This window comes from Pteropus alecto, unplaced genomic scaffold (genome assembly GCF_000325575.1).
Source record: "Pteropus alecto unplaced genomic scaffold, ASM32557v1 scaffold79, whole genome shotgun sequence".
Taxonomy (NCBI): domain Eukaryota; kingdom Metazoa; phylum Chordata; class Mammalia; order Chiroptera; family Pteropodidae; genus Pteropus; species Pteropus alecto.
The window spans coordinates 6,334,244-6,358,814 of NW_006494612.1; the positions used below are offsets into that span (position 1 = coordinate 6,334,244).

A 24,571-nucleotide genomic window follows, 5' to 3' on the forward strand; every position below is an offset into this window, starting at 1 on the left:
CTGCAGCCGAATGTGGTTCAGTGAAGCCAAGACTAAGGAACTTGAGTGGGTTATCTGTCCTTGGCAAAAATTTGCTTTTACAAACAATGTTATAATGAACTTTTATGCATATAAATTATTAACATATGTTGGTAAATTTGTAGGTACAGTCCCTAAAAGTGAAAATTCTGAGTCAAAGGGTATGTATATTTTTTTCACACTTTAAACAACTTTTTATTGAGAAATTAAGTTGCAAGAATAAGATTGGTAAAAGAATACTTTTAAATTCTTTATCACCTCTTGGAAACATTTTATTCCATTTGCTTTTTCATTGAGCTTGCTCTCTCTTGTGTGTTTGTGTGTATACATACACACATATATCTGAGAAAAAAATTTTCTGAACCATTTCAGAATAAATAAGTTGAATATGTTATGGCCCTTTCCCCCTAAATGCGTTAGGTGCGTATTTCCTGAAAATAAAGATATTCTCTTATATAACTGCCATAAGTTATCAGCTTCAACAAATTGTACATGGATACATTCCTCTAATATATACTATCCATATTCCAGTTTTCTAATTTGACCAGATAATGTCCTTTTTGATCTATATTTCTAATTTTAATTAAAAAATTAATTACTGTATTTTCTTCATGGAGGTAGTACCACTTTACATCCCCAAGAGTAGTACATGAGAATTCATAATGTACCCTCTACTTCACCAGCACAGTTTGTTAACACTTTCTGACAATCTTTTAGAGAAGGAATGGTATTTCATTATAACTTGCATTTCTCTTATGGGTAAGGTTGAAGCTCTTCTCTTGTATAAAGAGTTACTGATTTGTATTTCCTTTTCTTGAACCATCTGTTACATCTTTTGTCTATTTTTTCTACTAGAATGTTAGCTTTTTAAAAAATTGACTTGTAGGAATTACTAATTTATTGGAAAAACTCAGCCATTTGTCACCGATATGAGTTGCACATATTTTTCCCAGTTTGTCATTTGCTTTTTGTCCTTGTTTAGGATGGTTGTTGTTGTTTGTTTATATTTGGGGCATTTTGAAACCATGATGTACTGACAGGATGAATTAGAATATTTTGTATGATATTTCGATTTCATAGTGAAATCTACAAATGTGCTTACGATACCAGTAGAGCAATATAAGAATGGAACAGGCAGGTTTTCGCTTCTCGGTATAAAGGGATGAGTAAACCAAATAAAACAGGACACATTTTTTTTGGATCTAACTAATCGCTACTGTCCCCACTGTGCCAGTGCTGTTATCTCTAGCTCTCAAAGAAAAAAACAACAGTTATGGTGAATATATAGTTAATGTCTGAAACCTATTCATATCCAGGCCTTACCTAGGACTTGGAATTTTGGAAACTAAACATGGCAGGAGAACACTGTACCCTTATTAGTTTGGAAACCATGGTATTGTAGGATTTTTGGTCTTTATTGTGTAGGATGTCTTCCTTCAGTATTTTATGTATCCAAACTCATAATTTCGATGATAAAGGAATTTCTTTTAAAGCTGATGAGGTATAGATTTTAAATATGAAGTTGGTTTAAACCATTAAGTAATATTAATGTGACATTCATCACAAAAATTAACTTAAAATATTCAGAAATATAAAAAATGTGCTCATAACTAATGTCTGTATAATTTCAATAAAAGCTGATTTGCATATTTGCACATTGTTGAATCACACTGGTATTCAGATAAACATGCTGACATTGTTCTTTCAACATCCCTAGTTTGGGTTTCACGAAGCATTTTTTTTTTTTCCTGTTTCTCCTTTTTCTGTGTGTAAACTTTCTCAGATTCTTGGAAAAATATCAAGTAATTTCCTCTGGGTGTACTTATAATCATAGCTGTATACCCAGTGTGAAAAGTGCTTATCAAAATGTTTTAAAATATGCATAAGCACACAAAAATGGGCTTCTGAATTAGAGGTTAGAGTTGATGAATGGCACTTTTCCTACATGATACTGTTTCAGAGATTTAACTTAGTTTATGGACTAATTTAGGGCTAGATAACTTTGGCAGCCTTTGCTTTGTTAAAATGTGCTTTCCTATAGTTAAGTTTCTACACAATATACATTTTATACCTTAAATGGAAGTAAAGTAAAATGCCAGTTGGAATCTATTATTGTGTTCCTATCCAGTCCAGAATTACTAAAAAGGAAAAAGAAAGCAGACATAATGATTTCAGATTTGTATTATATATTATTAGATTTATCAGACATAAAATTACCCTTTCAAATTGTTATAAACATTTTGAAACACTCTCAGTTTCTTTAGTTATCTTGTCATGAACTGGCGATAAATAGTTCACAGACTGGCCTCCATCTGTGGACCACTATAAGTAAGTACTGGTCTCAACGACTTTAATTTAGGTGCTATAGATTATTTGACAGCCTTTTAAAAATATGATGACTGTCATGTCATAATGCTAATTATTAGTGTTTGAACATGGTGTTAGGGTAGTCTCAGTCACTATAGAGTCGTCAATGTGAGATTAAAAAAAAGAATTGACTTGATAGTATCTATTTTAGGGTGTTAGGGTTATTTTTATTCAGAACTCAGATTCTGGTATAAACTGAACTACTCTGAGATAAAGCTTATTTTGTTTGGAATAATTTTTAAAATGTGTATACGTGGAAATGAGGCAAGTAGGAATTTTATTTCCCTGATGGAAAAAAATATGTGTTTTGTCAAATATTTGTTTATTCATTCATTCATTCAAAGTATATTTGGAATGTTTATTGCCAAGTGATCTTAGAGTATACAATACAACCAGCTTCTTAAAACTTCAGTTTAAATGAGCCACGGGATCAAATAATGTTACCTGTAAAATATACTGACACACATGGTTCCCCACTGCCTGTTGGTCACCCCGTAGGTCTGGATTAGTTTAGTTTTATGGCACCAGCATTATCAAGATTTTACTATATTTGGAAGAACATAATTTTTAGAGAAACTCTGTTCTTCTGTTTCCATTTAAAGTATAGTTTAAAGAAACCTTGTGGAAAGCTACAGCCTAACCCCCTTTTCCTTTGGCTTTCATGTTGTGGCAGAAAACCAGGTAGAGCCAGCTTCCTATGCAGTCATGCAGGGCTCTGTGCTCAGAAAGGTCTCGTGGTTAGTTTAATTCTTTGCTGTGAGAATCTTGAAATTCTTAATTTATATTTGATCTTGTTTTGCAAATGAAGTCTGGTGGGACAGTGGAGCCTGTGCTTGGGCTAGAAAGATAAGCTCTCTTCATAATTTCTGCCTTTCCACCTTTCCAGGCCCTGCTCCATATCCACTGCTGCCTTTCACCTGGAGTGGCCACTGGGTCATGTTGGGGAGGAGGAGGCCCACATTGCTGTCCCCCTTCACCTTTTGTTGGGGCCTAGGTGCAGGCTTAGAGAGGGTTGGGGTCAGGTGCCTGTGTCTTGCAGTGTTGTGGGAAGTGGTAGTGGCCCTCCCCCTTCCAGTCTGGCAGCACGCTGGTATGTTTGGTAGATCAGCCCCTAGCTCACCCTTAGTCCAGGTACCTAGTATGTCCAGGTGTGAATTTCAAAGACCTATGGGTATCCCTCGTTTGCCGTGGATTGTGATGACCAGCCAGTAGGCAGGGGAGATGCCTGGCTTTGCTTCCCCATAGCTTTAGTCTAGTGGGTGGTCAGAAGGGAAAACCAGGCAGCCATCATGCTTAAGCATATACTTGCAGCAGAATCCCCCAGCCCAGCCCCTGCCCCTGCGAACATCTGCACTTTTCCTGTGAGTATCCTTGTATCCAAAGAAATGCTGCGATGGGTCGGACACACACCAGGGGAGGGGGACACCTCTGTTCCTCCTTCCCACCTTCTTGAGTCTAGCCTGAATTTGTCTTTTCTGGCTGGCATGAGGTATCTCTGGGGATGAACTATGAACTACATTGTGTAATTTAGGTGATTCTGCATAGGAGTTAAATCCTCTTACATTTGCACTTAAAATTGGCATTGCACATGCTAATAATTAAACATTTTTTTTTTTTTTACTATGACTTCACTGAGTCAGTGGCCTCTGGTGTTGATTTATTTCAAATAGAAAGATTAGCTCTCTTCATAATTGTAACAAACAAACATGCATGAAATCTGACACGTGTTAAAGTGGATCTGTGAAACTTTTCGGTCAGAAGAGTAACCCCATGGAATATACTATAGTCCCACTACATATGGTACATGCTGCCAGGACACGTTTTTACCACACTGAGCGTGTGATTTTTATGTGAGCATGTAATGCCAGGAACGATTTCTGCTTCAGACTGAGTTTCTTTTCTCTCCCTGTGTCTGCCAGCTTCCTGGTATCTGACTTTTTGACCATGACTTGCCCTTAGTGTTGGTTGCGAGTCCCCCAGCTTTGATAAATGTGGTCATTCTTTCATTCATTCCACTCATTGACAGCTTCTGTGTCGTACTCTGGTGTGTCCCGAACCTAGACCTGACTTTGTTCTTTGGCTTTAGTCTAGTTTGCGTCTCAGCATTCCTTAGTAGCTTACCTCAGCTGCATGCAAAGGAGGCAATGCTTTGGGATTGTAAAGATGGAACCCAACATGCTGTCAGAAAGGAGTGCAGATTCTGGCTGGAGTAGGTCACTGATTTTCCAGGCAAGAGAAACTTTAATGCTTGTTGGACTGCACACCAGCGAGAACTCCGTTCTCCACAGTGAACTGGCTGGGGAGGAATCATGGCCTTTTATCTCATTGTGCTCTTTAGTTTCCAGGGCACAACTGAGATCTTTCTGTTGCAGCTCTTCAATGCGGACTTAGCAGCACCTGGTTCTTATCAAGTTCTTATGATAGCACAGCACCTGCTTCCTGCTTCCCCAGAGAGAACTGGTGGGTTTTGTTTTAGGCTGTTATGCATGTTGGAGTCCATCCTTACTCATCTCCTGGCAGAGGAGTGCTGAGCGTAATCACTAGGTACTGCTGTTGACGGTACTTTATTTACTGCCAGTTCATCATTACTGATAACCATTTCATTTGGAAAGTAAACATCACCTCCCCTATTCGTGGCATAATATTTTTACGCTTATCTTTCGCTCATATGTCTCATATTAACTTTCCTTCTGTAAATAAAAGGTCAGTGTGCTCTGGGAGCCTGGTGTGATCTGAATCTTATTACTTCTCACGTATGTTTTTATCATCAGGCGCTTCTTCAAACTCTAGTCCATTCCTCCCACCTGTCATCATTGTATCAAGCCAATCTTTGCCTGGTTCCACAGTAACTTTGCTTTTGGATTTTTATTTCTCCTTACCTACTCTTGAATTCCTTGTCAAATATAAGTCTTTCATGAGCACACAGGTGCTCATGAAATCTGATAATCCCAGTGTAAAATCCCAGGATGTTTTAATGATTGCAAGGAATTTTCTTCAGATTACAACAGCATAATAGAATCTTTTCCCTTTCAGCCTCTCATTGCTTATTAGATCAATTATTTATTTACTTGTGTAATTTGTGTCCATGCTCAGGTACTTGTTAGTGTAGCTCTGAGACTGTGGTTCCCTCTGGAAAAGGATCTGTGTCTGATATCAGCCTCCTTCTTCAGTGTCTAATTTAGTGAAGACTAAATCCAGGGGAGACCTGCTGCTCCCTCAGTTATTTGGTTTACTGTTTGATCTCAGAAGCCGAGAGGTGACAGTAATGTTTTCTGATCCTGTTGTGTTCCAATAGACGAATAACCGGTAAAAGTTTCTAAATATTCCGATGTAGGCCTAAGGGGTAAAGAGGAGTCTGAGTTGGAGCCCCTCATTAGAGATGGTTTCTGTGGGGTGCCGGGTTTGAGTCTTTGTCCTCCATATTAACTTCTGTGACACTCAGCTCAGGGGGTCCTTTCTTACCTAAATACCCTCCTGAAGGATGTACCAGTATTTATCAAAAAAGAGCAGTAGAGTGTGCATTATGTCATCAGGAAGATGCTGGCTTAAATCCCCCACCCACGTTTTTTTCCTTTTTAAATCTCTAAGAAGTCCTGGAGTTGGGAATCAGTACTGGATCAAGAAGCAAGAATATTAACCATTCAGAGGTGGGAAAGGGCTGTGGAGTCCAGTGCTCTATTCTGGGGCGTGTTGAGAGGCCACATTTAGAGCCCAGCAAATACTCTGAGGTCCTAAGAGAAAATTGCTCCAAGTCCAGGAAGGACAATTGCATCCTAAAAGATAAGATGGAAGGGGATTCTTGATTAGCAGTGGGCTTTTTAGTTGCCACAAAATAAGTAAACTTTGGGTGACGGGATTGGCCGTAGAAATTCAAAAGATCCTATACCTTCAATTCTTAAATTAGGGACTTTTATCTGCTTATTTCGAATCTAATTATTCAGAGTTGGTTGATGGCTGAGAAATGGACTTTTGTACTTATAGTTTGAAAAAACTTTAAAAGTTTTTTATTTTCTCCAATAGACTGCTTTTCATTCATTGAATCCCTAAATCTTTATTCTGGATTAGATTATTGAGTAGGAATGAATGGTAGAGAGTAATAACTTTAGTGCGATGATTAGTATGATGTAAAAATCTCTGAAAACACAAAGTAGAAAATGTTCTTTATAGACTTTATAGGAAAAACAAATGTTTATAACCTGTTTATCAACTGTCTGTTTTTCCTACCTCTGCAGTTTCATTCATTAACTGTCAGAGTTCGAATTCAGTTCATTGCACAGCATCTAGAAATTTTTCTCATTATTGGTAGGACTTTGAATCATAAGGGCTGATGGCTAACTGGCACAATTCATTAAAGATAGTCATACTTTAACCTTAGTTCATACTTTAACCATACTGTAACCTTAGCTATAGTGGATACTGGGAAGATGGAATACAATTAGAAAAATATTTTATTAAAAATAAATTTTATTAATAAAATTAAATTTAACTTTGAATTAGTTTTTATTTTTGTTTCTGAATTCCTTAGCTGGATCTAAATAGATCATGAAATCTGTATTTTAATCCAAAGATCTTTCTGCTTCTATAACTAATCACATTAAAGCTCACGTGATCAGCCTTATAAGCAGTTATTAAATTACAGATAATTTATTCATTCATCTCCAGAGCTAATGGGAGGACTTTGGGGTCAACCTTTGTAGAAATGGTAGTGTATTTTGAAAGGATGTGCATGGGCATAGAGTGTTATCACTTACCTCTCATGAAATTTCTGGAAAGTCATGTTTTGGAAAACCGGGGCACATTTACAATAAGATGTTAAGATTAAGACTCATTCAAAAACTCTCTGACTTGATGAGTTCACCAAAAACCTACTCTCTCCATATTATATCAAAATCCCTTTGCCTCTGTTAAATTTTTCTAGATGGTCTGATAAGGGAGTGTAATTTCTTGGGAAGTTCTGTGGTTAAATAGTATTTCTCACAACTCTTTAATCCTGAATATCAACAGAAGTTTATATTAATACAGTATATTTGTTCTTAGAATTACTGTCAATCTTTATGTAAAAAATATAAAGTCTATTTATTGCTTTACACTTTCTGGTGTATTTTTAACACCCTTAATCTGAACTTGATCAGCGTATAGGATGGTGGTGGTATTATTATTATTATTATTTTTATTTTATTATCCTCCTCCTCCTCCTCCTCCTTCTCCTCACTGTACTGATGAGGAAACTGAAGCTCAGATTGGCTGGATCAAACAGGAGGTACCTGGAGAACCTTGGATGCAAACCTAGATCTTTGGACTCCAAACTCCGTATTCCTTCTACTGCTCTATACTGAATACCACTGTATACTGATTAACATTTTAAATTATTAGCAAAGACAGACATGGCAATTAGTAACTTGAATCAGTAGTGGCTGTGTTCAGACACAGGTACATGCATATTTTATCATACATGTTTATATATATGTAATATTTGTCACAAATGTCAGAATTACAATCAATAGTGCCTTATTTTCAGATTTATAGTTGAGAACCCCTTACCGTTTAGTGGGGATTATCTTAAAGTACTAGAATAGAGATATTAAGATTTTGAAGACTATTCAAAATCAATTTGCAGATTGGGTATTATCTCATGGGATTAGTGAGGAGCCAGTGTGGTGGTGTTTAGTTAGAAAGGTGAAGCTGCTTCACCAGGAGCATTTTCTTGGCATTTATAGGTCCTCTTTTTGACACTAGTCCTTTGGTTAGCTTCTTCCCATTCTTCATATTTATGTATTTACCATTGAAAGATAGCTGGGTAAAAAACATGCATTGACTTATGTTGAAATATGTGTAGGAGTGTCATATTCACGCTACTCCTGACAGCTGTGCCAGGGATAAAGTGTGAAATTAAAGAATTTTATTGCTTACTGCATTTCTTTTATACCTATTCGATTCATTTAGGCAATCTGTGACAATTTTAAGATATTGTAATACATTTGCATAGCACTTTTCAATCTGTTTTTATATATTTACTCCTCACAGTAAACCTGTTAAGTGAAATGAAATGGTTATTATCGTATTACAAATGAAGAAATCTGCTATGGAGATAGTATAGCACTGTTGGTTAAGAATATATGACTTTTTATATTCTTATTCTTTTATGAATCAGACCAAAATCCTGGCTCTGCTGGTTACTACCAGAGTGACTTTATAGCAAGTTAATCTCTCTAAACCTTGGTATTCTAATCTGTAAAATTCGGGATTGTTGAACAGTTTAGGTGAGATAATAAGTAGGAAGTGTTTAGAACAGTGGGGGCATAAATAAATATTGGGTAGCATTATAATCTCCAGATATTATTATTCATTTATTTAACTCAACAAAAATTGAGAGCCCCTTTTGTGTGCTAGTCACTGGGCTGGGCATCAGACACGTGATAGTGAACTAGACAGATAGGGTCCTTACTCTAATAGAATTTATGTTTTAGTGGAGTGACAAGAGCGTTGAAGAAAGTAAAATGGGACAATGCTTGAAAAGGACATTCTTCATTTGGGAAGTTCTGTTGGAGAAAGTAGCATTTGATCTGAGACTCCAGTGGCCATAGCCATGTGAAGATCTGGGGGAATAATCTACCAGGAGGAGGAAAATGGAAGTGCAAAGGCAGAGAGACAGGATAAGGGTGGCGTAGAACAGGAAGACGTTGCCCAGTGTGGAGAGGTGGAGGGGCTGGAAAAGTAGGGTTTGTAGGCTAGGGTAAAGAGCTTGGGTTTCTCCCAAGTGTGATGTTTTGAGCAGGGGAGGGATAGGTCCAACTTTGGACAATCACGAGGCCAGGTGCTATGAAGGAAACAAAGGTTAGACAAAACATTTCTCTCTTTCTGTAGTTTAGAGCAGGGATCCCCAACCCCGGGCCTCAGACCGGGTACCAATCTGTGGCCTGTTAGGAACAGGGCCACACAGCAGGAGGTGAGAGGCTGGCGAGCAAGTGAAGCTTCATCTTTATTTGCAGCAGCTCCCCAGCAGTATCACCGTTTCTGCTCCACCTCAGATCATCTGGCATTAGATTCTCATAGGAGCACAGGTCCCTGGTGCCAAAAAGGTTAGGGACTGCTGGTTTAGTCTTCATTGTCATAAAACTAGTGTATGGCAGATCAGCAGTCACTGCACAATGTTCCTGCTGGTGTACTCCTGTTAATGGATGCTGTTTATCACGTATTCTCACAGCAGTCCTCCCTCAAGGCAGCATTATGACTCTTGTTACCTCTTGAAGAATCTGCTTCTCTTAAAGTCTAAAGGTGGAGGCAGAGTCGGGGGAAAGGATGAAGAGGCTATTTCTGAACACTGAAACAAAGAGATTAGGAAGTAGAGAAGTAAAGGGAAAATGCAAGATCCTGTTGAGCGCAGACATAAGGGATGCTGTTTGAATGATGGCTCCTTAAGGGGGCGTGGGTGAGCTTGCATGGGCCGTGTCTCTCCCAGGTTCATAGTCAATCCAGGCAGGGCAACCCCGGAGGCTGCCACTGTGGTTCTATAGCCTGAAACTGTTTATTAGCAGCTTTTCTCATCTTCACCGAGGACAAAAGGGACAGTGATACCCTTGTTTTTCTTATCCAAACAGGGTTCTAGTCCCTTGGAAGTCCGTTTCTTTGAATCATCCTGTCAGTTTAATGTTAATTAACATTATGATAATTGTATATAATTATTAAAGTAGCTAACATTTATTGAATGTTTACTGAGAGCTAGTTACAAGCTCTTTTACCTGCATTATTCTACTAATCCTTCAACCCTCTGAGGTAGGTGCTACTATCCTTCCCATTTTACTGATGAGGAAAATGAGGCACAGAGACATTAATTAACCTGCTTGTGGTCCCAGAGCAGTTCATTGAAGCCAGGGCTCAAATCTGTGCTTAACTCTAGACTGGAGACTATGCTCTTAATTGCTTCTTCCCAGTTTAATATATTTAACAGTTACTTATCGGTTATTTATAGTTTTTACTAGGCAAAGTAGGCTAGCTGATCGAGACATACCAGTTGGTTTTAAGAAGAAATATAGAAGTTTATTCCATAGCACCATGCTATAAACCTTTCTGTTCTGAAGAGTTCCACCTGTATAGCATTAAGTGAAATGCATTAAGGGAGGCTGTTTATTGAGGGAACAAAGATGTGTTGTCCTTTACAGAGGGGGTTTACCAGTGATTATTGCCTCTTTAGCAGATTTTTATTATACGGACAATATTATTAATAATAATAAAAGTTTATAAGTCAAGAAAAACTTTACTCCCCAAATTAACTCTTATTTTTTTCACATTCACTTTCAGGTCTTGTGTTTGTGTATAATTTGTACAGACTTACAGAGTGTCTATTTTTCATTTAACATTATGTGATAACAGGTTTTAAATTTGAGCAGTAGGTCCCTCCAGTGGGGGGGAAAAAAAAATTGGGACAATGAAAAGGTTACAAAGCATTAATAATTGGCTGGGGTGCTGTCGACCAGGCAGCCACGTCAGTTTGGGATCTGGCCTTGGAAAGAGCAGCTGCGTGTTTGGATTTTGGAAGGTCTTCATCTTTCCATGCAGTCTGTCAGGCTTCCAAGAAAGTCAGGGGGAAATGGAAAAATACAGTGATTTGGAACTGATGTGAAACTCACAAGCCACTTGAGTTCAGTGTTGCAAGAGAGGAAAAGCATTCCCTACCTGATAAGGTACTTTATTTGAGGATAAAGGCTTAGTGAATAGGCAATGCCTCATTGTTTGTCAGAATTATCAATACTTTCCTCTTTTCAGTGGCCTTAATAGTTACTTATCAGTAATAAAATTGATTTTATCAGAGTGGAAGAACAAAGTACTTGATAAATACTGTTTTAGTGATAAAGCTGTTATTCATATTTGAGTTTAATTCAAAGTGGTTTTTAAGCTTCAAATTTGTTAACTGTAGACTGACTAGCCACTTGGCATTTAAGGGCCTCCATGATCTAACTCTAAACACCCTAAGGGTGGAATCTCCCTTTTGGGATCTTTACTGATAGCACCCCCATTCAAATTGCCCTTTTTCTCTTGTGCCTCTGGATGTGACAAGAGGTAAGTTGAGTGAAAGGCAATAGGACAAAGTAGAAATCCTGTTAAACCTTTTTGGAGAAGGCCTGAGATGATTGATAGAGACACTTGTTTCCTCTTTTCTCTTTTATGAAATAAGCAGAATTCAGTGTGTCATTATTATTTTTCTGGCTTTGGCACATTGGATCTGATCTGATTGAGGTCATCTTACACGGCAAATCTCTGGGAAAATAATTTACACCAACTAGAATTCCGAATATGTTTAGTTCACTTTAAATTAAGGAAGCCTACATTTGAGTTATGAACTGGAATATTTAATTATAAGACACATCATTATATCTGAATATGTAGTTTGCTTTAAAATACTTCTTTGTGCTCTACGACTTTTCCCCCTTACTTTCATCATATCAAAAATGTGAGGCAGATGTTGGTACTGGAACATATATATAAGTTAGGGGGGAATGTGTTCTAAATGAAATGCCACCACAATGGAGTCAGCACAATGAGATTTCCGGGGGTGCAGGTCTTCCTGTTAAATTCACAGGAAGGCTTTTTTCTCTACTAGGAAACTTGTTTTTGTGACAGTCTTCAGTGAACCCCTTCATTGATATGTGGCCATTTCCTTTGTGTTTACATATAAATGGTACCTGGAAAAAAAGCGTCTTTCCCCCAACCTGTTCTTTTTTTGGTGGCCTCTACCTTTGTGGGGTTTCTCCAGCTAAATGACACCTGTGGTATTCTCAGTTCAGGACATCCTGTTGTGTCGGTAGAGCTCCCTTGTGGCCTGGTAAACATTACATCTGTCCTCAGGGAGGCTGCAGCCTTACCAGGCAGAAAGGCCGCTCAGGTTTGCTGTTGTTGTTTGCCAGGTACCTGTTTCTGAGAATGCATATCTTTCTTCTTTCCCTCCCTGGGCACCAGATTTGGGTTCCATTTAGCCATTGTCCATGCCTATCTCTGCTCTGATGGAATGTACTAGGATACTAGAGTATCCTTTTCCCATAAGGATAATCTGCTTTTTAATAGACAGGCAGCAATGTATAATAGATAAGAGAACTATTTAAACTGCCTGTGTTTGAATCCTGGCTGGGTTGCGTACTAGCTGTGTAATCTTGGGCAAATTACTTTAATCTCTCTGTGCTTTGGTTTCTTTAGGTAAAAAGAGAATACTAACAATGCCTTCTTCATAGGGTATTGTTATGAGGATTAAATGAGTTAATATTTATAAAACATTTAGAACTATGTCCGGCATATGGTAAACATATAAGAATAAAGTAAAACAAATACCTTTGCTTTCTAATTATGAAAATAATACACTAACAGTGTAGAAAACTTGGAGAAATCAGAAAAGTTGTATTACGAGTAAGAGCTGGAAGGAATAAATAAGTGGGGTAGTCAGGATGCAGGAGCGTATTTCAGGCAGGAGGTATGTGATATCCAGGAGCTGAGACTAGTTTCTGGTCTTTGAACCTGTAGCCTGGTTATCTTGTTTGTCATAGCGGTTTTCTCATCTTTCCAGTTCCTAGATCTTTCTTCCGTTGTTGACAGATTTACGAATTTGGTATATTTGATGAATGCATCTTCGTCGAGCTGGCCTTGAGGCAGCACTCTGCTAACTAGCTCAGTGGAGTTTTGGAGAATTACTTAACCTTTGTGAGCCTCAGGTTTCCTACCAGTGAAATGGAGTTAGTATTCCCTCTTTGGCAGAATTGCAAGGATTAAATGACATTTGTGTATGTAAAACCCTTGCCCAGTGCCTGGCTGCCAGAGTGCTGTTTGGTCGTTCTTTTCCCTTGGTTCCTTCCCAGCTCTCTGACAGTACTGGAGTTGATGTGTATACAAGGTCCCTGCTTGCCTCAGGAAGGAGAATCTTGGAAATTTGTATGGCTTAACTCAAATCCTGCAAAAGCTAAATTCATATATAAACAGAGCGAGCATGCTGACTCCATCTCATTCATACTTTATATCAGGTTTATTTGGAAGATTTATAGTGTCTATCAGGGTCACATTTGGTGACCTTCTGAGATGGCTTTTCTCTTTCTTTTAGTGCGAAATGTAACCTATGTACAGAAAAGTACAGGGAAAAAAAAAACCTGTATGGCTCGAAGGATAATTATGAACACCCCGAAACATTGCCAACCCAGCCTGCTTCTAAAGTACAAATGGAGTCCTACATTCCTTTTGTCTAACAGCTGTTAAATTGTGCTCTCTACCTTGACAAATAAACCTTCATAGCAACAAAATTAAGAAATATGTGAAGTTACGGTTTTGAGTAATAAAAATGAGCAAAATATCAAAGATGACTAAATTCAATTATTATTTCACAAATCTTAGTAGGCCTGTGGTGTTTGAGTGGTAAAGTAAAATAAAGACATTCATAAATTACTGTGTAATTATTCTACAAAATTAATTATTTACCTTTATTTCAGTAAAATCACTATGTTTTAATCTAGATATTGAAGTAGCAACACGATCTAGTTACAATAATGATTTAAGGATTAAATAATGTAATTGTATTCAAACTATAATATTTGAATACTTTTCAACAATGATGTAAATTAAAATAACTGTAAAGGTAAAAAAATACATATTGTATGGTTCCATTTATATATAAGTCTAGAAAATGCAAACTAATCTATAGTGACAAAATGGATCAGCAGTTGTGTGGAGAGAGGCAGGAGGAAGGAATTATGATGAGGCATGAGAAAACTTTTGGAGTGATAGAAATATTCATTATCTTGATTGTGGCAATGGTTGCTCAAGTGTATACACATGTCAAAGCTTCTCACTGAGTACTTTATGTGCAGTTTGTGCATAATAATTGTGTCTGTAAAATAAAAAATAAATTTTATTTGCTTTTTAAGTGTTATTTTTTCCTCAAATATTAAAAGTTATTTAGAGAAAAAAACAAGCCAAGACAATTCAGTGAGGGAAAGAATAATCTTCTTAACTAATGGTGTTGGGATAGCCACATGAAGAAGAATGAAATTGCATGCCTGTTTCATACCATATACAAAAATTAATTCAAATGGATCAAAGACCTAACTATAAGAGCTGAAACCATTAAACTTTCAAAAGAAAACATAGGCATAAATTTTCATAACCTGGGAGTAGGCAGTGTTTCTTAGATATGATACACAGGCAACAAAAGAAAAAATAGATAAATAGAGCATCAAAATTAAAAACTTTTATGCCTGAAAGGACACTATCAAGAAAGTGAAAAGAGAACTTACAGAATGGGAGAAAATTTTATGCAAATCATATATCTTAAAGAACCAGGATTCAAAATATGTACCGACATCTTACAACTTAGTAAAAAAGACAACACAATTTAAAAATGAGCAAAAGATTTGAATAGACATTTCATGAGCATCTGAAAAGATGCTCAATAATCATTAGTCATTAGGAACATGGAAAAATATCACAACGAATTTCACTGCCACAAGGATAACTAATAAAGGATGAACAATAACAGATGTTGGCAAAGATGTGGAAAAATTGGAACCGTCGTACATTAATGGTAGAAATTTAAAATGATGTAGCCACTTTGGAAAACAATCTGTCAGTTCCTCAAAAGTTACCATATGCTACAGCAATTCCACCCAAGATAATTGAAAAGACATGTGCACGAGAACCTTAATACACAAACATTTATAGTAGCATTATACATAATAATTGAAAAGTGAAAACAACCTAAATGAATGAATGGATAAACAAAATGTGGTATATCCATACAGGGAATATTACTCAGCCACAAAAAGAATGAAATACTCATACATCCAAGCTACAACTTGGATGAACTTTGAAGACATACTGAATGAAAGAAGCTGGACACACAGTGGAAACATTATATAAAATGTTCAAAAGACAGAAAGTAGATTAGTGGTTGCCAGGGGCTGGGGGGCAGAAGGAATGGGAGTACTGTTAATGGGTACAGAGTTTCTTTTTGGGGAGAAGAAAAGGTTCTGTAATTAGATAATGATGATGGTTGTACAACTTTGTGAATATACTGAAAACACTGATTTGTTTATTTTAAAAGATGAAATTTTATGGTATGTAGATTAGATCTCATTAAAATAGTTACACAAGCAAAAAAATTAAAAGGCAAAATACAGAATATAAATCAAGAATTTGTTTTTAAGTGCAAATTATTTCCAGCTGAATTTATTTGTGAAATTTAATAGTCTTATTAAATAGTTTTATAAAATAAAACCGTTCTCACCGCATTTCCGATAGTGGCAGCGGGAAGCGGGTTGCTGACAGGTCATCTAGGCTTCAGTGCAGACAAATCTGGCGGGAATCAGAGCCATCAGAACTGCTACCATGACTGAGCAAGAGCAGCAAGATGCTGCAGCACTACAGGATGAGGTGCGTCCTGCAGGAAAGTTCATTGGCATCTTTAAGGCTTTCGACAAGCATATTTGATCCTCTGTGACTGTGATGAATTCAGAAAGATCAAGCCAAAGAATTCAAAACAAGCAAAAAGAGAAGGGCAGCAAGTCCTTGGTCTGGTGCTGCTTCAAGGAGAGAACCTGGTCTCAATGACAGTAGAGAGACCTCCTCCCAAAGATATTGGCATTGCCTGAGTGCCACTTGCTGGAGCTGCTGGAAGCCCAGCGATAGGCAGGGCTGCTGGCAGAGGAATCCCAGCTGGTGTTCCCATGCCCCAGGCTCCTGTGGGACTTGCTGAGCTAGTCTGTGGGGTTGGTGAGCCATCCCAGCAGGTGATGACCCCACAAGGAAGAGGCACCGCTAGAGCTCTGGCAGCTGCTGCCACAGTGAGTATTTGCAGGAGCCCCAACCCAGTACTCAACCGAGTCCTCTTCCACCAATGGGTCAAGGGGCAACCCCTCCAGGCATGATGGGCCCACCTCCTGGTATGAGGCCTCCCATAGGTCCCCCAGTGGAGATCCCCCTGGATGAGGAACTCCAATGGGCCAGCCCCCTCCAGAGATGCACCCCCTCCCATGGGATGCGAGGCCTTCTTTGACCCTTGGCCACAGAGTTATGGAAGTAGCTCCACAGAGGCATGGGCCGGATCCCCCAGGGCCACGTTACCACAGACCTGTTTGTTATGCTGTCATTCGTGGAGTCTCGCTGGATTGTCTGGTTTCCCTTACAGGGCCCTCTCCCCCGGGAATGTGCCCACCAAGGCCCTAGACTCCTCTTGGCCGTCCTCAGCTCCCTGCCTGTTTGCCAAAAGGCTGTATGTAGTCCCTTGTGGCCTGTGAAACAAATTTTAAACTCTTAATAGGATATTTTAAGTGCAAAAAAAAAAAAAAAAGAAAAAGAAATTCTAGCATTCAGTGTTTATTAATTTCTAATACAATCAGTCAGTGTCATGTTTCACTCATGTTAGATCTACCAACATATGTATGTACTTAAAAGTAATGTGAATTGTTTAATACTGCCAAACGTTTCTCTCTATGTGCAATGGCTGTGAATACAATGCTAATTGGAACCATCGATTGGAACAAGAAGAAAAGCAAGAAAATGCATACTCAGCACTACTTGGCAGTGAAACTTCGTCATGCAAGAATCCATTGCAGTCATGCTCGCAAAGAAGAAGGCCTTACTGAATTAATTTGGTTTTCTCTTACCTAAGTGCTTCTGCTGCTCAAGTCTTTGTACACACTCAACTCCTCTGTAGTGACAATCTCTGAGTTTGGCAGTGGCACAGCCACAACTCCATGGCCTTTAGATGAGATCCTCTTGTTTTTAGGACATAGAACAGCAGATGTGGAGATGGGCCTCTCTTAGGTCTGAACAAGTGTATTTAGAGTTACAAGTCTCATTGTGCCAATGCTGAGCACCCACGTGTTCTTGAATAAGATTTGTATGAGAGTGTGCATCTGTGATCTGCACGGGTCCCTCCGTGGGGCTCTAACGTAGTGCTGCCGATCATGTCACATCGTCACGTGCATCTTTAGGCCTTCTTTGATCATCAGCCTATCTTTTCACTGTTATACTTTCAATAGATGTCTGTTGTTTGAATTTGATTTGGGGGTTAAACAGAATGGCAGAGATAATTTTGATTTGGCTAAGACATATCTTTCCTTTCAGGCTATGACAACAAGATCAAGATTTCCAGAACAAGGCAAAAGATGACTGGTCTTGTTATCCTTTCTTTTAGGCTGTTTTTTTTTCTCAGTCATTTATCAGTTCAACTTGTTTTAATAAATTCTTTTATATAAAAGCTGATCTAGGTCCATTATCCACTGTTGGGGATGAATGTGAGAGGCTTGGCTTGCAACCCAACCTGTATATGCCGGTGGATGGTTTATCTTGGCAGTTTAAATGTTATCTCCTAATTTTCTGCTATTCAGTAGTAAGTGACTCCCTTTCAAAATAATAGCTAGGAATGCTGTAATGAGAGTATCTTTGTTTAGTTGGTGCTTAGGACAGGGCAAGGAGGCATTTGATTCATAGAGAGAGAAATCTGCCTGTTAGGTTGAAACTTATCTACGTAGGTTGATGCTTTCTTAGAACATCAAGACTTGTTTGTACGGGACAGTTTCAGGAGGAGGAGCTCCAATGTGTCTCCAAAGGTTTGCTGTAGCTATTTACAGGCAGACGTTGGGCTGCTCCTGGTGGATAGTGTGTAGTGGTTAAGAACACGGCCTCCAGACTAGGTTCCTTTCTTTCACTCTGTGTCTTATGACCTTGAGAAAGCTGCTTAACCATTCAGCCTCAGTTTCCTCCTCTGTATAAGGATAATAAGAGTACTTCAGTCAGGATTGTTTAAATCAATAATGCATATAAAGCACTTCAACAGTGCCTGGCACATGGTAAGTAAGCACTTAATGTTACTAAGCACAAAACTCTGTACAAAGTTCTGTGTTGGGCTAAAGAAAGAGTGACAGTTTAAGAGTAACTGGAAATTTTACCTTGCAGTTTGTCTTAGATCTGCCTGAACTACTTGTGCTCAGATAACCCCTTCGAATGTAGTAGACAGTTCTTTCTTCCCTCTTGAAGGGAGTGGGGATATTGTAACTGTCTGGACCGATCTTTAGTACATTGAGCTATGTGAGGTATAATATTCCTTTTTACTTTTTAAAATGACACATGCTGCCATAAAGTATTAAATAGCAAGATAAAGCTTTATGATTTAAATTACTTTTAAATTCTCCAAAATCTCGCAAAGGACTTTTTTGAAACACTTGTCTTCCTCTATATTTACCTCCTCTGGCAGAACCGGTACTACTTGGTGAAGCAGCGGGGACCCTTCTTCTCTAGCTTGCTCTGTAGCATGTAAGCTGCCATTTCTCTTTTGCATTGCAGGTATTCTCATTGTGAACGAAAGGGTAGTTGTCTTCCTGCTTTCAAGGGTTAGAGTTCTGGCGAGTTAGAAATTGACCTAGGTTTCTACTCAGACAAAATCACTTACAAGCATAAGACTGTTTTTATGACCCCTGTCCCCAAATCAGGAGAGGCTGTGTTCTGACTGGGCTTAGGAAACCTACCTCTTCTGTCTTTGATAAAGCACCCACAGATTCAGTCTATTCCTGGGAATTTGGATCAGACTTCTTAAATCTTGAGCCAGGCCACACCACGATCATGACTCTCCTGTGCCCAGTGGTGTCGTGCTCAGCTTAGGCTGTTTGCTGGGTAGTTTTATTAAGTTATTTCATTATAATGGGGATTATATGATTTTTAAAAGCAAGAACCTGGCATACGCCCTGATTAATTCTAACAAAGTTGATGTCAGTGTTTTCTTTCTAAATTTAGTTTTTTATGATTATGCAAGTTATGTACGTAATAGTATAAAAGATCAGATTTCTGTAAGGCTTATAAAAAAAGGAGCATTTCCCTGCCCCACTCCCCCCTCACCCTGGGCCCTCTGCTCTCCAAAGGCAACTGCTTTTAACTCTTTTTTTTTAGCTGTTTCTTATGGTTATCTTCATATTTCTAAATACAATGCTTATACGGCTGTATTTTGAGTTTTTAGACTTCCTTCAACAGAAGATGAAGATTTAACTCCGTTACACTACTCTTTTTCTCATTCTCTTCATATAGGCTATATTTATAATTTTTGGTGAAATCACTTCAAAGGCAACATAGCATAGTAGCTAAGAGTGAGGGCTCTGGGTCTTGAATTCCAGCCTTACCACCCACTAGATTTGTGTGATTTTGAACAAGTTTTTTCATCTTGGTGCCTCAGTTTTTCAAGAATAACCCACCTTATAGGATTGCTGTGGTGTGTGTGTGTGTGTGTGTGTGTGTGTGTGTGTGTGTGTGTGTGTGTGTATGTGTGTGTGCGCGTGAAGCATCTAGAGTTTCTGGCACATAGTGAGTTTTAGATAAATTCCAGCTATCATCATTAATATCATTATGATCTATGGCCATTTAAAGGATGGGGCTGGTGTGACGGTTACATGTGTAACCCACCTTATAGGATTGCTGTGGTGTGTGTGTGTGTGTGTGTGTGTGTGTGTGTGTGTGTGTGTGTGTGTGTGTGTATGTGTGTGTGTGCGCGTGAAGCATCTAGAGTTTCTGGCACATAGTGAGTTTTAGATAAATTCCAGCTATCATCATTAATATCATTATGATCTATGGCCATTTAAAGGATGGGGCTGGTGTGACGGTTACATGTGAGCTGGTCAGCTGTAAATCTCTCCTGCAGGCTTTGCCCTGTACACTTATATCATGGACGATCAGAGAATTTGGACGTCCTGCAGATAGGCCACTACTAAGGAGTAGAGAAGCCCAGAAGGGGCTGACTGAGCATTCTCATTTCCTTCTGCCAAAGTCACCAAGCAGATAGTCACCCTAGGAGCAGTTGCTGAGGGGATGGAAACAGGCCTTGAGCTATCTCCACTGGGAAGTCCCTGAATGGAAACAAGAAACTAGGGAATGAGGAAGGTTCCTGTGACAAGTCTCTACTTGCAAAGTATTAGCACAGATGTTTTTGTCCTGTGGGTGCATATTTGTGATCTCCACAAAATAACTGCTTACTCACTATGTTGCTTTTTGAAATCTGTAACATCCAAATATACACGTATGAGGCATGCTCCTAGGAAACTTTTAAATCTGTGTCAAATTTCTCTGCTATTTTTTAACCAGTTTTGTCTATCTGTTCACCTCTGGTAGCATCCCAAACTAGCAACAGTCCAGGGTAGTTTCTAGCTTATTTGTCTTCCCCAACAATAATTTGTTCAAAATATAGAAAATGAGAAGCTGCCCATGATATAGAAACTTTTGAAAGAGAACTTAATATAAAGCAGCTTCTTCTTCCCTGAGGAATAATTTTGGAAAAAGAAACTTGCCTTACATTAAGGCATACTGAGTAAGTTGCTGGCATTTTCAAACAAACTCATCATCTTCCCTTTTCCCCTACTCCCCAAACCTGATCATTTTCTTTATTCTTAGACTCTGCCTCTGCCCCTCCCCTACTTTGTCACCTAACCAGCTCTGTAAAAGTCAACCTTATTGTCTCTCCCTTCATCTTTTCATGTCTAGTGAATCACAAGTTCTGTTGATTTCATCACTCATATCTCTCTAATCTGTTACTTTGGCTACTCTGCTACTTCTGAGTTTAGATCATTGTCATTTGTCACTTGTACCAGCCTTCCAACTGCCTCCCTAACAATCTCCCCCATGACTAGTCAGCTCTCCAAACTGTTAGCAGATTGAAGTTTCTAAAATACCATGATCATGTAAGTCCCAGATTAAAACCTAATGATGACTTTTTAACATCTAAAGATTAAAGTCTGTATTTCTCAGAATGTCAGACAAGGCTCTGCTGTGATTCTGGCTGCATCCTGAGACAACCACTTACAGATGTTAATTTCATACATGTGGCACCCTCTATATGGAATGTTCTTGCCTCCCTTTCCCCCTGTCCTTACCTGATTAAGGCCTGTTTGTCCTTCAAGACAGTTTGGGTGTTACTGTGAGGAAATAACGGTCTGACAGCCCCTTCCGTCCCACATCTGGGGTGGGTACCCCTCCTGAGTGGTCTTCCCAAAACATGGTTCACACCTTGTTCAGTTACCACACTGTATGCTGCTCTTGTTGTTGTCTGTCTGCCTCTCTTGATTGTAAGCTTCTTGAGATTAGTGACTTGAGTTCCCCAGTGCCCAGAGTCTGTGACTCAGTACATATTCGTTGCATGAATAAAGCTGTGTATCTCCTTCCCATTTATATTTGTCCATTTAATTTCTCAGACTCCACTGTAAAATGCCATATTTTTTCTCCATTAAATTCAATTTTGTTGCTTTCAGTCTTCTCATTACATGGATTTTGAGTCCTGATTTTGCCAACTGGCATATCAACCATTCTTTCTAGTCTTTTTCGTTTTTGTTTTTCTGTGTTTTTTTTTTGGTTATCCAGTAGGATGGCAGTTCCATGAGGGCAGGGATTTGTATCTGTTTTGTTCACTGCTGTTCTCTCAGCACCTGGAACAGTAACGGCATGCACATTATAGGCATTCAATAAATATTTGTTGAATGAATAAATGTGTCACATACACATTCGATAAACTGAACTTATGTTTTCTTTCAGGTCTTTGTTCTTAGCTACATTCTGTTCAACATTTTTATTAGAGATAACTTAAAAAATTCCTTCACCGTTACATAGGGCTTAGTTCTGTGAATCTTATGGCAGAACAAGGCTATACTGAGAAATTCAAGGAAAATCTTAATGAATAAGAGCTATTTCATTGTGGGGGAAGTGAAGTAACACAGAAATGGCTAACACCAGGCTGTACGTTGTTTCAGTTGTATGTTCAGGAACTCCTTTCTGGTTTCTCAGAAAGCACGTTGCCTCAGAAAGAGTGGTGGAGGAACATTTTACTGTGCCAAAGGAGGTAGATTTGGATACAACCCTCCTTGAGGAAGGTAGAACAATCTGATATTATATATCTAGCAGTAATTTCCCTTTTAAGGGTCGAATGTTTCCATTCATGTATTTGATACTTTCTGAGTATTTAATATGATCTAAAGATAGGAGGGGAGAAAGCATGTGTAAAGCACCGTGGTGGCATTTTAGAAATTTAGACTTGGGGAGACGTGTACACACAAAGACAATACACAGGGTAAAGAACCTTGGGCCAGCGACAGTGAGTGGCACCAACGGTAAGTGCTGGAGAAGTGCAGAGGAAGGAGAGAACACTGAGGGCCAATGTGGTAGGACATTTTTGAAAGCGCTTGATTCTGACATGTCCCTTCATAGAAAGGCATTTTAAGAGCTTTGTTGGGTCTTTATTATCCTTATGAAAAGGTTACTAACTTGTCCTCCTAGCTTTAAAAGGTTCCCCAGCTTAAGTGCACTGACGAGGATATAAAGGCAGTGTTGTTGTTTATAAGGGGTGAAGGAATGGACAGAGCAGAGCTTTGGACCAGACAATATGGGGTATAAATCTAGAGGCTTCCACTTTAACAGCCGGGCTCCCTTAGGCAAATCACTTAAATCTCGGAGCTTTGGCTACCTCAGATACTGTAATGTAGGGATATTATCTATCTCCTAGGGTTACTCTGGAGATTGAATGAAGTAGTGTATATAAAGTGCCCCACATGTTGTCTGCCACATGGTTGGTGCTCAGTAATTGTTTTCCTTTCTCCTTACAAAGATAAGATGCTTTGAGTATGTTTTTTTCGTGTTCCTACTGACCATTATTAGTTAGGGTTTTAATTTTTCATGTAGCCATCACCCATATGGTTCCTGCAGTTAAGAAAAGCGACAAAGGTTCACCATGGGGGAGAAGGGGTGCACAGAAATGGATGTAGAGAAAATGGACATGCGAAGGGGATCTAAGTAGGAAAGTATTTTTCTTGATGGCCAGAACTTAAAATGATATCACTGAGTCTTACGAAAAAATGATGTTCAAGAGAAGAACAGTTGTTTATATCTTTTCTATTTTGGAGGGTATTTTTCAATATCTTATATAAGCATTTGGTAAAAAATTTTCCTCTTAACTAAGTTTCTCATTGTAGGCCATTAATGTTGTTATTAATGCAAAGTTTAAAAAACTATAGTAATAATAGGATTATGTATTTATACTGCTTCATTCTGCAAAGGATTCGAGGTTTTCAGGAGCATGAAACACGACACCAATTAAATGGTATGATGGGAACAGAAAATAAGAAATCAGGAACCATTGAAATTATATAGTATATGGTTAAGACCAGGGAGAAAATAGCACCTAATACATAAACTATAAGGGCCTGTATTGTTATAATGCAATCACAAATTTGACTCTAAGCTTCCTGGCAACCAAAATGAAAAAAGAAGCATGATACAGGTGGTGGTTAAAGAGGAGAAAATTTACCTATTACTCGAGGAAGCACTGAGGAATAAATGAATGTTGGCATTACCTTTATGGTAGGTGTAATAATAGATCCGATCAAGCAGTTTCTCTGAGTATCTCTTGATAAAAGCCGAGGCTGTGACACCAAGAGACAACTCAGAGCAGTTTTACTAGGGGCCAGCGTGGTCACAGTTTCCAGGCCTAATCTAAGGGTAATGTGGGGAACACACTACGCAGTTTCTCCATCTTCCTGTAATATCATTCCTTTGGTAAGGGCTGTCCAGGAGATTAGAACCTGTACTGCAGGTACTTGGTTGTTGAATTATACTGTATTTATCCCCTTTCAGGATCAAACTAACAGACTCTCAGGTTGTCATCCTCTCATGGAAACTGAGAAGCCTAATCAAAACACACATTTAGCCAGATGACACACTGTCTTAGGGCCATGGGCTGGAGGATTTTATCTTCTACCTTGAACAGTGGTAAGGTTAGAAAATATTCATTATCACCCTTAGTGTGAGTTTTAATAAATGAATGAGGAGCTTTGCATTAGAAGCTGGAACTGTGAATCTAAGTTAGGAGAAAAAAAAAAAATCCCCCAAACTTAAGACTAAATAAATGTATACTACTTTGAATTTCTGAGAACTGTCAATGAAAGGTGAACCCCGGAGACTCAGCAGTTAGTATGGGTATGATGTGTTGCGATTTTTTTTTTTTAACCTTACACTTGATGTTGCTCTTCGTATTTTAGGAGTGGTGTATAATGCACAATTACAGCAAATCTCTGTAGTTGTTAGAGCCACATTGCTTCAGCTCACACTTCCTCAGTGGGGTGAGCAGTTATCGGTGAGAGTGGACGTTCACTCCCGCAGTGCCGAGTCCCAGGTTGGAGCCAGCACTTCCAGC

The 24,571-nt window shown here is 38.7% G+C and overlaps 1 protein-coding gene and 1 pseudogene across 1 annotated transcript in view; both read left to right on the plus strand.

Annotated features, from left to right (window-relative positions):
- Positions 1-16,408, plus strand: part of LOC107196705 — a 38,391-nt pseudogene extending 21,983 nt beyond the window's left edge.
- SLC16A10 (solute carrier family 16 member 10) overlaps positions 1-24,571 on the plus strand; it is a 95,709-nt gene that overhangs the window by 26,014 nt on the left and 45,124 nt on the right. The window lies entirely within an intron of this gene.